The sequence below is a fragment of the Lutra lutra genome, chromosome 9 (genome assembly GCF_902655055.1).
Source record: "Lutra lutra chromosome 9, mLutLut1.2, whole genome shotgun sequence".
NCBI classification, from domain to species: domain Eukaryota; kingdom Metazoa; phylum Chordata; class Mammalia; order Carnivora; family Mustelidae; genus Lutra; species Lutra lutra.
In genome coordinates, this window is record NC_062286.1 from 12,807,089 (window position 1) to 12,822,049 (window position 14,961).

Genomic DNA, 14,961 nt, shown 5'->3' on the forward strand with positions numbered 1-14,961 from the left:
GAGTTATGCTGGGTGTAAGGATGGAACTTTTATTTAATTTAAATTCAATTAGCCAACACATAGTACTCATTAGTTTCAAACGTAACGTTCAACACTTCATCAGCTGCGTGTAACACCCAATGTTCATCCTATCACCTACCCTCCTTAATGCCCATCACCCAGTTACCCCATTACCCCACCCACCTCCCCTTCAGCAGAATGGAATGTTATTCGTCTCCTAATGAAGCAATAAGGAAGTCATGGATCAATGTCAAATGTTCAGATATGGGTCAGTATGTTTTCCTAAGAGGTCTCTATAGGCCAACAAAGAAACATAACCCTGTAATCTGGGGGAGAGGATACCCATTCTCTTCGATGCCCATTTCTGCTCCCATTCAGTGATATCACATAGACTAAAAAAATAAATGGGTAAAGTGAAACTGGTGAGCAAACATGGAATTCAAAATATTTCTTAGCCTCTATGTCATGGACCCCAACCAGTCAGAAAAGGCCAATAAGAATGCACACAAGCCATGAATAACTGTCACACCCATACCAGTGAGGACCAGCCACATTTCTACCACGCCTATGAATCTGATTTCCTCCTCAAGGTCACTATGAGTAGACGAAACTGTTAATCTGCCTCTAAGGGAGCTTCTGCTTTGAAGGAAGCTAAGTAAAAGCTTAGTGTGCCATGTTATTTATTTTGTCAATATCCTTTGTAAGCCTCATGTTAATAGGATTGTGCAATGGTAGAATTCTTCCCAGCTCAATGACAGGAAACCTGCTGCAAGGTCCTGCCAAATACATCTCTGAAACTTTTGATCATTCCTTATATTTTTATTTGCATTTTCCCCATAGTCATTACTTCCCTGGATTCTTTTACCCATATCTGGCTGATTTTTCTATCTATATTTCTTATATCTTCCATCCATCCTTCACATGACCACCAGAAAGGAGTGCTAAAATTATTAGTAATCTGCATTTAAAAAAAGTAACTACTCACTTTCTAAAAATAAAATGCACATTTCTCTTCATGGTCCCCCAAATGTATTTCAAAATTGGTCCCAACCTTCCTTTTCATGTGCAACCTTTATTGTTACTCCATTCTCCATCCCCCCAATGCCCCATCATCTTTTCCAGTTTGAGAGCTAGAAAAATTCTAGCTCTCCAAAGACGACTATGCTTATACATTCATGTAATCTTGATGTTGGCTAAACATCTCCTTGCCCTTAGATATTTTTGAAGTTTCGTAACAGTTCTAAGTTAACTTCCCCTTTCTGCAAGAAGACCATACCTTCCTGCCACACAGACATCAGGCTTGGCTGTGTGATTTGTTTGGCCAATGAACGTGAGCAGAAGTAATATTTCTTTGCAAAAGCTTTAGGAGCTATGACATAATTCTGATGCCACTATTTTTCTTTTGCCATAAGACTAGCATGTCCTAGTCAGGGTCTGCTCCCTCAGCTTAGATGACAGAATAAAACTGTGTGGAACAGAGCTGCATAGACACACACACAACATGAAACATAATGGGCTAGACTGATTTTTCAAATTATGCAGCAAAAGCAGACGGATGCAGCCATCTCCTTAAATAAGGACCAAATACCATTCCCGGGGCTGTGGCAATTCCAAGTGCTCCCCAAGTTCTCATGCTTTCCTTCCTCTTACATTGTCTTCTCTGCCTTTGCTTCAATGAGTGCCACTTAGATTCTGTCCCATGTAAAAGCTAGACCTGAAGACTTGCCCCTTCCTTGTTCCCTGGGACAAATCTAATCATACTCAGCAGTCCATGAATTTGGTAACACTCGGGAAAATCTGGATGGCTGAGAGATCGGGTCATATCCCACAGTGCACATTCTTTTGCTAACACTGTCTCAGCTGCTCATATTCCACAGCCTTTCAAAACCCTCTCCACCCCACCAAAGCTGCTCCTCTGGGACAGTAGTGAGCACCATGCTCTTATGGAATCTCTGACTGGACAAAGCCCCACAGAGCAGCCTGTCTTCCCCCAGATCTATTCCCATCATTTATTTAAACAAAAATTTCATTTGCTATGAAATTATATTTTAATGCTATCACAGCTAATGTCTACCCTACCCTAGATAATACCTAACATCCTTTCAGACTTTTTTCCATTGTAAAAGCACTTTCAAGTCAATTATCTTATCAGATCATCTCTATGTGCCCTCAGTCTCCATGAAGGCAGGTGTCACAAGGTTTATGGTAAATGGACTCCGTAGGTCTCGGCACAGTACCCACCACATGGTAGATGCTCAGTCAATATCTGTGGGTAGATGATGAATAAATGAAAGCATGAATATAGCTATTATGTGACAAGTCAAGGATCATATCTTCTAAGAGACAGAACCAGGATTCAGGTCATGTCTCAGATTCCAGGCCCCATAGCCTTACAACGCTGTGCTTCTCCCATGGACTTGCAGCTGTTCACTAGGGAGGGCTGCAAACAGAGGTAGAGTGTGCATGATCTAATGATTTCAAAGAGAGGGTCAAAGTATAAGACAAGTATTAGACTACAAAGTTTTGAAGGTTTCTTCCCATCTGTAATTTTAATGAGAAATCTAACAATATTCCAAAAGTTGCTTTAGGTATCTGTAAAATGGAATTTTTCCTCTAGAGCTTGTTTTGTTTACATATATGAAACTGTGTGAATGAAGATCACATAAATTCAGCATATCTGGGTGTTCCAAAGGGACAATCTAAATTGAGATGTCAAAGTCATAAATTCTACCAACAAACACTCCCTTCCTCACTCTACCATGATAGATGACAAGTCGTTTCTATCTGTTAAATAATTCATCCTCTCTGGTGTTTACAAGTTACAAACATAAGAAGGATTTATGCTTTCATAATCACAGTAAACTCTCTATTTTGAAAGCCTGAGTCAGTTTTTATAAGTGCAGGGTTTCATTATTCCCTCTCTGCTGTTGTCACAAAGTGAATAGAATCCTCATTCTCTTCTAGAAACCCATAATTTAGAGTCCTACAACCTGTGGGGAGGTTTTAGCTCAACTATTTATTGATTGTTAGACCTGGAGCAAGGCATAAAGTTTCAGGTTTGTGATCTGTAAAGTAGCATTAGTCATGAACATGAGTGAGCAATGAGGATCAAATGAGAGAAGATGGTGGCTTTCAAACTCTCATTTTATGGAGAATCAAGGGCAGGTAGAGGCCAAGCCAGAGAAGCCACAGACTCCTCCCCAACCTCCACTGCTCAGACCCGAGAAAGTCAGATTTTAACTTTCCAGATCTTAACTGTGGGCCCTCAAATTCCCAACTCAGTGATTTGTCAACCCCATCAGTGGTTGCTTCCTTTATGAACACTCCCTCACAACTACAGTCCAACACTGTAGAATTCACAGAGCTCATCCATATATATTATCTCATATCTAATCCTCACTGTGATACCAGAAAATTCTCTTTTCCATGTGGAGCTGAAAGACTGAGGCCCTCCAAGATTAAGTGACTTGCCATCGTTCCCAAGATGAGGCAGCATTAGCTCCCAACCAGGGAGGTGTGTCCTTCCCGCGGCTCAGGACAGCCTTCACATTCCCGTTCTCTCTAATACACAAGATACCATCTTTAATTTGAAAACTGTTTGCCTTTTCAGATGACCTATGTTCTCACAATAAACAAGCCACATTCTCATTTTTCTTCAAAGAATGAAATTTCGGGCTTATCTTAAGGAGAAGGTGAAAACATCAATTCAGGATCTGATATGACTTAGAGCACGGCCCATGTTCCTGTTTCAAAGGCCACAAAGAACACATTGTCCCCGGAGCAAGGAGATGGTCCACCCAGCTCCAGCAGAGCACACTAGGAGGGACAACTGTCCCTCGATGGGAACAATAAATGTATTGGCAACAAGTACCACCTGATTTTCTTGTTAACACTGACATATTCTTCTCATTTGAGAGAAGTTAACTGTCTGGATTTTTTTTTTCAATTTAACATGTTCTGTCCATCACCCCCATAAGCCCAAATGCCTGCCCATGGATATATTGACATTTTCTCTACTCACAGAATTCATTAACTCATCCATTCATCAAATGAGCAGTACCTTTTCAGTGCTGACTATGGGGCAAGGCATTGTGAATACCAAATTTATTATAATAAGTTCCTGCCGTCAAGATGCTTACAATCTTGCTAAGAAGAAGTGACTTGTATAAATACAAAACAGAATGAGATAAGTACCTGAGAGACGTACAGAGAGTTCCACTTTGATGCAAGTTATCAGCAGAAGTTTCTGGGGTGAGACAGTCTGGATGCTCCAAGTTCATAAGTACATGGACTCCCAACAGGTGAAAATGGGGCAGAGGGGACTATTCATGTTGGAAAGATCAAATGAGGCCAAGGAGACAGTCTGAAGAGTTTGAAAGCAGCAAAATATGATAGTGGGAAATGTCAGATGGGGCACCTGGGTGGTACCACTTAATCATTTTTTAAATAGAAATTAGAATAGATATATTATAAGACTATGGACCTTCAAACATTGTTTTGCTCGAGTTTTGGGATTGGGTTTCAAAGGTCCCTGACAACACTTATTCTTAATTGAGACACATTCACTGACATTACTGCTAAGCCTTACAAAAGTTGGAGTGATATGAGTGAGCTGATTAATAACTATTTTTAAAGACCTTTTAAAAATTAGAATTCCACACTGAAGTCAACTGTCATAAATGATAACAGAGAAGATTACACTAGTGTCCACAAAAATAATGAAATAAATGAGAGTTCAAAACTTCAAAGGCTTGTATTTACATAATATCATTCCTTTTATTGCTCTAGTGGTTGATTAGGGAGAATGAAGTTTTCTTACCTTTTACGATATTTGACATATTCCTATATTAAGAGAAAGTAACACTTGCACTTCCACAATGAAAATTAAATTATAAGAATTAGGATTAAAATCAAAGAAAAGGTTCTTTGTGAAAATTGACAGATTTTGAAGTGTATATGATAATTCAAACAGTCGACAATGGCCAAGATGGTCTGAAGAACAATGTCTGAGAATTTACTCTAAAAGATGTCAAGATTTGTTATAAAATTACAATAATTAATACATGTGTTGATATAAAAATGGACAAACAGACCACTGGTATACTTACAGCATGAGCTCTGAAGTATCTTTCCCTGTCTCCACACTCCTTCGGCAACCATCAGGGATATGGTTGTATAGCAGGGTAATTAGAACACAGCTCTGAAATCAGATTCCTGGGATTAGATTCCCAAAGAGAAGCAGAATGCTCTCACCGCCTTATCTAAGGCTTGCCCTGTAACCCAGAAATGTTCTTTGATATTGACTCTACTTGACACTCTCAAAGACACCTTTCATATTAGAATAGAACTGCTCTAATATAAAATGATACATTATAAAGCCCCTTACTTTGATGCAGACAATGTGACCCATACAGTGAGGGGAGGTATTGCAAGCTAATCAAAGTCTCAGCCAGTTTCAGTATCCAAATTTTGACTCTTAAATAGGTAGGGTTTCTTCCTTTCTCTCCCTCTCTCTTTCTCTCTGCCTCTCTCCCCTTCTCCCTCTTTCTCCCATTGGCTCTCCTCCCTACCCCTCCTCCTCTTCCCCTCTCCCTCCCCACTCTTTCTCTTTTCTGGCTGTCTCTCCACAAAAGGGTAAAATTGCAGGAGTGCTCACTCTTTATCTTGGGAAAATAAAATATCTTGGTGTCCTCAAGGTTTTCCTAACCATTCCCCATGGTCATCAGCTCTCTTCCCCATGTAAACTTGCGTTGCAAAAGCATTCCACTTTGAGACAAACTGCTATTTCCAATATCCTCATCCAGGATAGGAGATTTAGTGATACACAAATGAACCTCTGGAAGTATCTTGAGAACCAAATAAGGGTGAAAATTTTAAAAGAAAACATAAATGATCTATGAAAATTTTGGGGAAAAAAAGGAATAATAACTTGCTATTCCTTGAAGGCACAAAAAGGGAAATTTGTTCCACCACAATGATTTAATTCAATCATTGTATCTGGTTTCTTCTGAAATGCAAAAATAAACTTCTGAGAAAGAATAGAAGGAGGATGTGGAATTGAGAGGAGCTGATCAGAATTGTGCCAACACCTTTGAAAACCTGCTTTCACAACAGCACTGTATCTATATGACAAGTCACTACAAGCAATGAGCAATAGTGATACAAACAACTAGAGTCAAGTGTAAACAGATCCACATTCTGTCACCATTATCCCCTCTTCAGGCACTCTACACCCTGGCCAGCCACAAATACTCGCTCTCCTTCACATGTATCCTAGACCATTTGCTCCATATGCTACTTTCATCTGAAATCCTCAATATTCCTCTTTTGAATTCATTTAAATACCAGATGGAGGCCCAGGTAACTTCTTCCTTGATTTGATTTTAAAACAGTTAACCTATTGACATGGATCAAAGCTTAAGTCTCCTTCACTTCTGCTCCCCAGAGAATAATAGCAAAACAATAAAAAAATAAAAAGAAGGGAGTACCCAAAAACTGTGGAATTCAAACAAACAAACTGAGGGTTTTGGAGGGGAGGGGAGTGGGAGGTTGGGTGAGCCTTGTGGTGGGTATTATGGAGGGCATGTATTGCATGGAGCACTGAGTGTGGTGCATAAACAATGAATTTTGGAACATTAAAATAAAATTAAATTTAAAAAAAGATTTTAAATTAAAAAAAATAGATAAAATAGTGGAGAATTTACCTGAGAATTTTAATCTTTGGGAAAGAACCAAATGGAAGTTGCTCCATTCACAATTCCCACATCTGACATTAGGTTAGATGCAATATATGTGTAAGCTAGAAGTCCAGAAGGATGGGATAGAAAGAATGATGAAGAAGAAATTTGTAAGAGATAGTAGCTAAGCATTTTCTCTAACACTGATGAAAGATACCATCCCACAAATTCAAGGATCTCTGAAAAATCTGTGCAAAGGAACCTGTACTCGAGTACATGATAGTTAAACTGTTGAAAAATAAAGGAAAAGAGAAGCATTTAAATCTAACTCGAGAAATAATGATGTGTTACCTACGAAGAATAATAAAACTGATGGCTGACTCCTCCATGAAAATGATGGAAACCAAAAAATAATGAAAATATATGTTTAAAGCTCTGAAAGAAAAAGAAATGCCAAAGGAAATTCTATACTCAGTGAAAATGTCATTCAAAAATAAAGATGAGATAATGATGCTTTTAGATAAAGAGAGAATCTTCCACCAACAACATGCACTAAAATAAATCTACTACAGAAAAATGTTCAAACAGAAGGAAAATGATCCTAGAAACTAGCATGCAATTGCAGGCTGGAATAAAGAGAAATAAAACAGGTAAATGATTAAGTAGATATAAATGGACATTGACTAAATATTGACTATGCAAAACATTGCTAATAATTGTGAGATTCAAAATGTATATATCATTAAACTATATGTCAAAAGCATATACCCACACTTATACACTTATAAAAATAAACAAATACACTTGGAAAAATGGCCATAAAGTAATATAAAATAATAGTGACAGTAACTGTTTTGGTTTTTTTTCATAAGTTGCAAGTAATGTGTTTTGAATAAATGATTTTAATTCTCTCTTTATATATTTCCACAGTCTGCTAAGCACACGAAACAGACAAAAATCTCCACTTTACCTCACAGAGCTGGTTGGAAAGATAAGCATCAAAAATACCTAGAGAAATCAAAGTGAAATAAGTCAGACAGAAAAAGACGAATACCATATGATTTTTATATGTGGACTCTTAAAAACAAAACAGGCGAACAAAGAAACAAACAAACAGACTCTTAAATACAGAGAACAGACTGGTGGTTGCCAGAGGGGATGTGGGTGGGGAGATGAGTGAAAGCTACAAAGGGAATGAAGGGGAACAAATTTCCAATTATAAATAAGTCACGAAGTTGAAAAGTACCATATTAGGGAATATTGTCAATAATATTATAATAATGTTGTGCAGTGACAGATGGTGAGTATACTTATGGTGAGGAGTGCTGAGTAATGTATGGAATTGTTGAATCAGTATGTTGGACACCTGAAATTAATATAACACTGTATGCTAATTATACGGCAATAAAAATTCTTAGAGGAATAAGATACGTAATAGAGCAGATGGCAATAAAGCTACAAATGGATTGCTATTAGAGCCAAAGGAAATATACACACACACACACATATTTAAAGATGCTGATTAGCAATGAGGCCAGCCTCTCCTGCAGCTGAATTTACAGAATGTTCTTCAAAGAGACAGGTTCCCCACCACACATGCTTGTTCCACTGCACTGGAACCCCAGCAGATCTGGGTGTTCCTAGGCTAATATTACCCCCACCACCACAGGGGGTGATCAGCTTTGCCAGAGGACTTTTCTACTGATAGTACTTGAAAGCCATGTACCCTCAGGAATCCCTCAGCCTCAGAAAAACCAGGACAATTTGTCGTCCTATAACTTTGTAAAAATAAAACCATTTCTTCCCTCATGCCGGTTAAGTTTACAAGGCTGTCCCCCTTGGAACTGTTGTTGCCCTGAAAAGCTGGGCTTATTGATCAGAGTAGCTGCCTCTGGGCTTGGTTTTCAAAATTAGAATAACTCTTTCACAAGTCATGGAGAATAAGAATAGATATGTCTCCATGGCATAAATGTAAACAGTATAATGACATACGTTGGATTGTTACCACTCAGAGTTATTAAAATAATCTTACATATCTCTCACATTATCCTCTGGTTTTTCTCCTTCATGTTGGGTTAAAAATATACCCCACTTCTGATCAGAATTCCCTCTCCTCAGAATGGTCCAGTATCACTCATTTCAATGCACTTGTGACAATGATGGCCATAATTATCATTTTCCCCAGCACAGATCACTGGGGAGCTAGACTTTCACACATATAATTTTATTTAATTCTCAAAACAAGCCCAAAAGATACATATTGTAACTATTTTGAAGATATATCAACTGGCCTTCAGAGTGGTTCAGTAATTTGTTCAGGGCCAAAAAGCCAGCCAGGGCCAAGGCAGGGAAGGAAACCATGGTTTGCCTAACTGTAAAGTTCAATTTTTTAAATAATTTATCCTAAAATTTACTTTGAGAAACTTTATGAGTCATCAAACATGAAATTGAAGTTTTAAAAGTGATTAATTCTTCTAACCTCTAGTTTTTGTTAAACACCCCTTTCCATTCTGAGCTGAACAGATTTAAATAATATGATCTAAAGTGACTTAAATTAGAGGAAATATGCATCCATTTTATCTAGGCGCACAAATGTCTCCCTGCTATACATTGCTCTCTAAATAGAAATTGCTTTAGATAAAAAAAAAATTAATAGCTGAAATAATTATATACTTTCTAGGTGAGTCATTCTGCAACTTTTAGTCTTTGGGAAGATTCCATATTTCTGGTTATCTGCTATGAAATGGTAAAATTACAGTCCCTTATTAAGCACATTTTTTTTAACCATACCATTGACATGTGCATCAGATGTACAGTTAAAGTTTATCCTAATACAAAAGATGTATTTTAAAATTTATATTGGGAGCCTTTCAGTGATCCCATTAGGCATGCCACCACATTTAACTAGATAATACCCTAGGAATTTAGGAAAAAAAAATCTGTTGATTAAATTTAATCAAATTCCACAAATATTTAATGCTTTCCTCCTTCCTATACAGCAGTCACCTCTATTAGAAATACAGAGTTGACATACTGCTTCTGATTTGATGATCTTTCTATCTACATGAGCAACCAATTTGGGTATCAGCAAATACAGCATCACATGGTGTGGCAAATATCTCTGTAGACATATGTATAAGGTATGGAAGTGACAGAGTAGAAAATGATTCTGAAGGTGGGGAAAGCGTATCAAGGAAGGCTTTTCACCGGGGTTGCCAGGAAGAATGTGGGTGGTAGGGTTGAGTGAAATAGATAAAAGTTACGCACAACCCGAAGAGCACTGAGAAACGTATAGAACTATTGAATGTCTAAGCTGGATGTTGAAGGGTGATAGAAAACATTGTGAATTAGAGACCCCTAGGATCTGTTCTAACTGATTAGATCCATCTCCTTTGTTCAACTTTCAAGTCTGTTCAATCATAATCCAGTTGTCCCACATAGACCCCATCCGTTCTCACCCACGGATTTTTTCTCATATATTCAATTTAGACACACACTCTATCATTCAGCTCTGCCTATGTTGCATGTATCCTACTAGACCACTGTCAGGTGCCACAACTATCTGAAAACTTCCCCTATTACAACTGGGCATAAACTTTCTCTCCCTTTTGAAACAACACAACTCGCTCTGTTATGTCACTATCAAAATTCTAGTTTGTTTTTGGGTTACTGGAGTAACCCTTCTTTCTAAATATATGGTATGCTTTCTGAAAATACTGAATAGACTTCATTAACAGGAGCCCCTTCTCCTTCTCACATTCCTCCACGCATCACTGACCACCACACTGAGCTCAGGGTCTGCCACAGAGTAGAGGGTTCCATACATAGGGCCTCTTTGATGAAGGGAATTTTGCCTGAGAAATGAGCCATGGCATCCTCGACAGGAAAACGAGAGGTTTTCACTCCCTGTAGTGAGCATATATAATATATGCTCTGACAGAATATAAATGGAATTTTAAATAAAATCCAATATTGAAGTGTACTAAGATACCATCCATTTAAATAGATCATTTCACAGGAAACTAGTCTTTCATTAATGCTTTGTTTATGATTTTCAGTCAGAGATAAAGAAACTGCAAGAAATTTGCCTTCTCAATTTCTCAAGGGCTCACTCACAGCACCTGGCTAATTTTAAGTTCTAGCATTTAGAGGAACTCTGTATCTAGGACTCTGTCTGGGATCTAGATAGAAGAATAATATCTAAAAAATGTTAGAAAACCCAAGGAAAGAAAAAGAACAAAAAAAAGTTTTCAAGGCCTTTGAGTGGTCAAGAAAAGAAAGGGCTGTGGGAGGAATTAGGTTTTAGGAGGAGGAATCATTTAGCAAAAGCAACCAAACATGACAACAAATTGATTTCAGGTGGGAAAGGGAAAACAAGCATTTTGGGGGAAGGTAGATAAGTTCAAACACAAAGGTTATACTACTTAAAGTTAGGATGGGATATTAAGCCCAGGAAATAGCCTGGTCAGTATCTCCAAGGATCCCATAAATGATTCATGCCTTATTTCTAAGGGATCACAGTACCCATTTCCTTTCAAAAATTCCACAGTGAAAAAAGTAAGGTGTTCTCCTTTCCTTAATTTATTTTTTATAAAATGGAAATTTGAAATGTAAGAATACTGCACATTCCTAAATTTTCCTTAATATTATGCACAATCTATAATTCTTATTTCAAGTCTTGGCAGTCTGCCAGGAACTAAAACAAAACAAAAGGAATGCTAAAAGAATTTCTTAGTGAGTTTAAATTATGCATTCCACTTTCATACATGGAACAGTTCCTTGTAAAATTGAATATCTCACTAAAGCTTGCAAAGAAGTTTGATGAAAGATATAAACTTTGTAGTCAAGGTCATTTCTTACTTTATCCTTTTGATTATATTTTATTCTTTTTCATGTTCTCATACAATCTTTTAAATGAGAAAGATGGAAAATTACTTAGAAAAGAGTTATATTTTTATCCGTAATTAAGGCACCTTAAATTTATGTTTAAGAACTTTGATTAGAAGATCTTACAAGATGAAGACAAGTTCAGAGAATTGCTTGAGTATTTTCTGTGCGAGCAGCCAGTAAAATTCAGAGATAACCAAATGGAGATAGGAAGCTGTCTCGGTAAAACTCAGGTTGAATTACTATTTTTTTTCTTTATTTCATGACATGAAATAAAGTAGAATATTATGTTCAGGACTTGGAGAACATCAAAAAGGTAAGCTTTCTAATTCCAGTGTATTCGTTATGGTAGACCCTACTACTCTAACAAATAAACCTTAGAATAAATAATGGCTTAAGCATAAGACCCTTGTACCAGTATTAGGCTAGTGTAAAAGTCAGTGGAATGTCCACTCTCCATGCAGTCGTCCGAGGACCCAAGCTGTCAGAAGCTCTGCTAACTTGAACATATGGTTTCCAATGTTACCCTCTCCATTGTGGGCATCCAGAATAGAAAAAGAACATGAAGAAGTGCAAGTGTTCATGGGTCAGGTCTGGAAGTGGTTATAGATTACTTTGGCTCATGTTTGCCAGTCACTTGGCCACACATGGAAGTGGGAGTGGGTTTGCAGAGTCGTAGTCCCAAACGTAGAAGACACTTCTTAAGATTCATCCCACAATGTGGAGGAGGAAGAAGGCGTATTTGGTAGACAACATGCCATCTCAACTATAATCCTGTAATTGTAGAAAGTAGTGCTAAGGGCAACCACTTGTCAGAGGATCTGAGACAGTAGGTAGGCAATCAGACATAAGCATCAGACAAGGTCAAACTATGCTTTCAAGTTCCTCTATCACTTATTTGTAGATGCAAAGTCAATGCTTCTTGAAAAATACAAATGGGAAAATCTATCTATATCCTTGAAGCTGTGAGCAGGATAGGAAGGCTTCCAATAAAGAGCTAACACAGACCCAATCATGAAAGACAAATGATCGATTTTGGGTAAAGATAGTGCACAAAGTACAATCTTAGGCTCCCTCTCTTAATCTAATAGCTTAGTAATGAAAGAAAAGATATGAAATGTTAAGCTAAGATATGCAGAGGTCAAAGGTAGGGAAACACCAGAGTTATGGATGACAGGAAGACACAACAGAAGGCATCAGCAATCCAAACTTGACAGCACATGAATGAGTCACCTAGGATGACTTTCTGGAGCATATGGCTTTGCCTGACCTCTCAGGTTATTACAAATCTGTGTAACAGCCTTCCGTAATTGGTAGAAACAAAACTTTCTCAGCCTGTTTATTTATTTTTATCAAAATAGGGCATATGATGGTATAATTTCCTTTTCAATTAATACATTTTATGTCACTAAATATTATTCTGAAGTGTTATTTATTTATTTTGTTTTTCAGCATAACAGTATTCATTATTTTTGCACCACACCCAGTGCTCCATGCAATCTGTGCCCTCCACAATACCCACCACCTGGTGCCCCCAACCTCCCACCCCCCACCCCTTCAAAATTCTCAGATCGTTTTTCAGAGTCCATAGTCTCTCATGGTTCACCTCCCCTTCCAATTTCCCTCAAATCTCCTCTCCTCTCCATCTCCCCTTGTCCTCCATGCTATTTGTTATGCTCCACAAATAAGTGAAACCATATGATAATTGACTCTCTCTGCTTGACTTATTTCACTCAGCATAATCTCTTCCAGTCCCGTCCATGTTGCTACAAAACTTGGGTATTCATCCTTTCTTTCTTTCTTTTTTTTTTTTTTTTTTTACAGCTTTATAAACATATATTTTTATCCCCAGGGGTACAGGTCTGCGAATCGCCAGGTTTACACACTTCACAACACTCACCATAGCACATACCCTCCCCAATATCCATAACCCCACCCCCTCTCCCAACCCCTTCCCCCCATCAACCCTCAGTTTGTTTTGTGAGATTAAGAGTCACTTATGGTTTGTCTCCCTCCCAATCCCATCTTGTTTCATTTACTCTTCTCCTACCCCCTCAACCCCCCATGTTGCATCTCCTCTCCCTCATATCAGGGAGATCATATGATAGTTGTCTTTCTCCGATTGACTTATTTCGCTAAGCATGATACCCTCTAGTTCCATCCACGTCGTCGCAAATGGCAAGATTTCATTTCTTTTGATGGCTGCATAGTATTCCATTGTGTATATATACCACATCTTCTTTATCCATTCGTCTGTAGATGGACATCTAGGTTCTTTCCATAGTTTGGCTATTGTAGACATTGCTGCTATAAACATTCGGGTGCACGTGCCCCTTCGGATCACTACGTTTGTATCTTTAGGGTAAATACCCAGCAGTGCAATTGCAGGGTCATAGGGTAGTTCTATTTTCAACATTTTGAGGAACCTCCATGCTGTTTTCCAGAGTGGTTACACCAGCTTGCATTCCCACCAACAGTGTAGGAGGGTTCCCCTTTCTCCGCATCCTCGCCAGCATCTGTCATTTCCTGACTTGTTCATTTTAGCCATTCTGACTGGTGTGAGGTGATATCTCATGGTGGTTTTGATTTGTATTTCCCTGATGCCGAGTGATATGGAGCACTTTTTCATGTGTCTGTTGGCCATCTGGATGTCTTCTTTGCAGAAATGTCTGTTCATGTCCTCTGCCCATTTCTTGATTGGATTATTTGTTCTTTGGGTGTTGAGTTTGCTAAGTTCTTTATAGATTTTGGACACTAGCCCTTTATCTGATATGTCATTTGCAAATATCTTCTCCCATTCTGTCAGTTGTCTTTTGGTTTTGTTCACTGTTTCCTTTGCTGTGCAAAAGCTTTTGATCTTGATAAAATCCCAAAAGTTCATTTTTGCCCTTGCTTCCCTTGCCTTTGGTGATGTTCCTAGGAAGATGTTGCTGCGGCTGAGGTCGAAGAGGTTGCTGCCTGTGTTCTCCTCGAGGATTTTGATGGATTCCTTTCTCACATTGAGATCCTTCATCCATTTTGAGTCTATTTTCAAGTGTGGTGTAAGGAAATGATCCAATTTCATTTTTCTGCATGTGGCTGTCCAATTTTCCCAACACCATTTATTGAAGAGGCTGTCTTTTTTCCATTGGACATTCTTTCCTGCTTTGTCGAAGATGAGTTGACCATAGAGTTGAGGGTCCATTTCTGGGCTCTCTATTCTGTTCCATTGATCTATGTGTCTGTTTTTGTGCCAGTACCATGCTGTCTTAATGATGACAGCTTTGTAATAGAGCTTGAAGTCCGGAATTGTGATGCCACCAACTTTGGCTTTCTTTTTCAATATTCCTTTGGCTATTCGAGGTCTTTTCTGGTTCCATATAAATTTTAGGATTATTTGTTCCATTTCTTTGAAAAA

At 38.2% G+C, this 14,961-nt stretch overlaps 1 long non-coding RNA gene across 1 annotated transcript in view; it reads right to left on the reverse strand.

Moving 5' to 3' along the window:
• LOC125109397 (uncharacterized) overlaps positions 1–14,961 on the reverse strand; it is a 206,939-nt gene that overhangs the window by 179,501 nt on the left and 12,477 nt on the right. The window contains exons 2-3 of the long non-coding RNA XR_007130217.1: positions 7,648–7,685; positions 5,109–5,200 (exon numbers count right to left, since the gene is read on the reverse strand). This is a non-coding gene — a long non-coding RNA (uncharacterized LOC125109397). The remainder of the gene's footprint in view (positions 1–5,108; positions 5,201–7,647; positions 7,686–14,961) is intronic.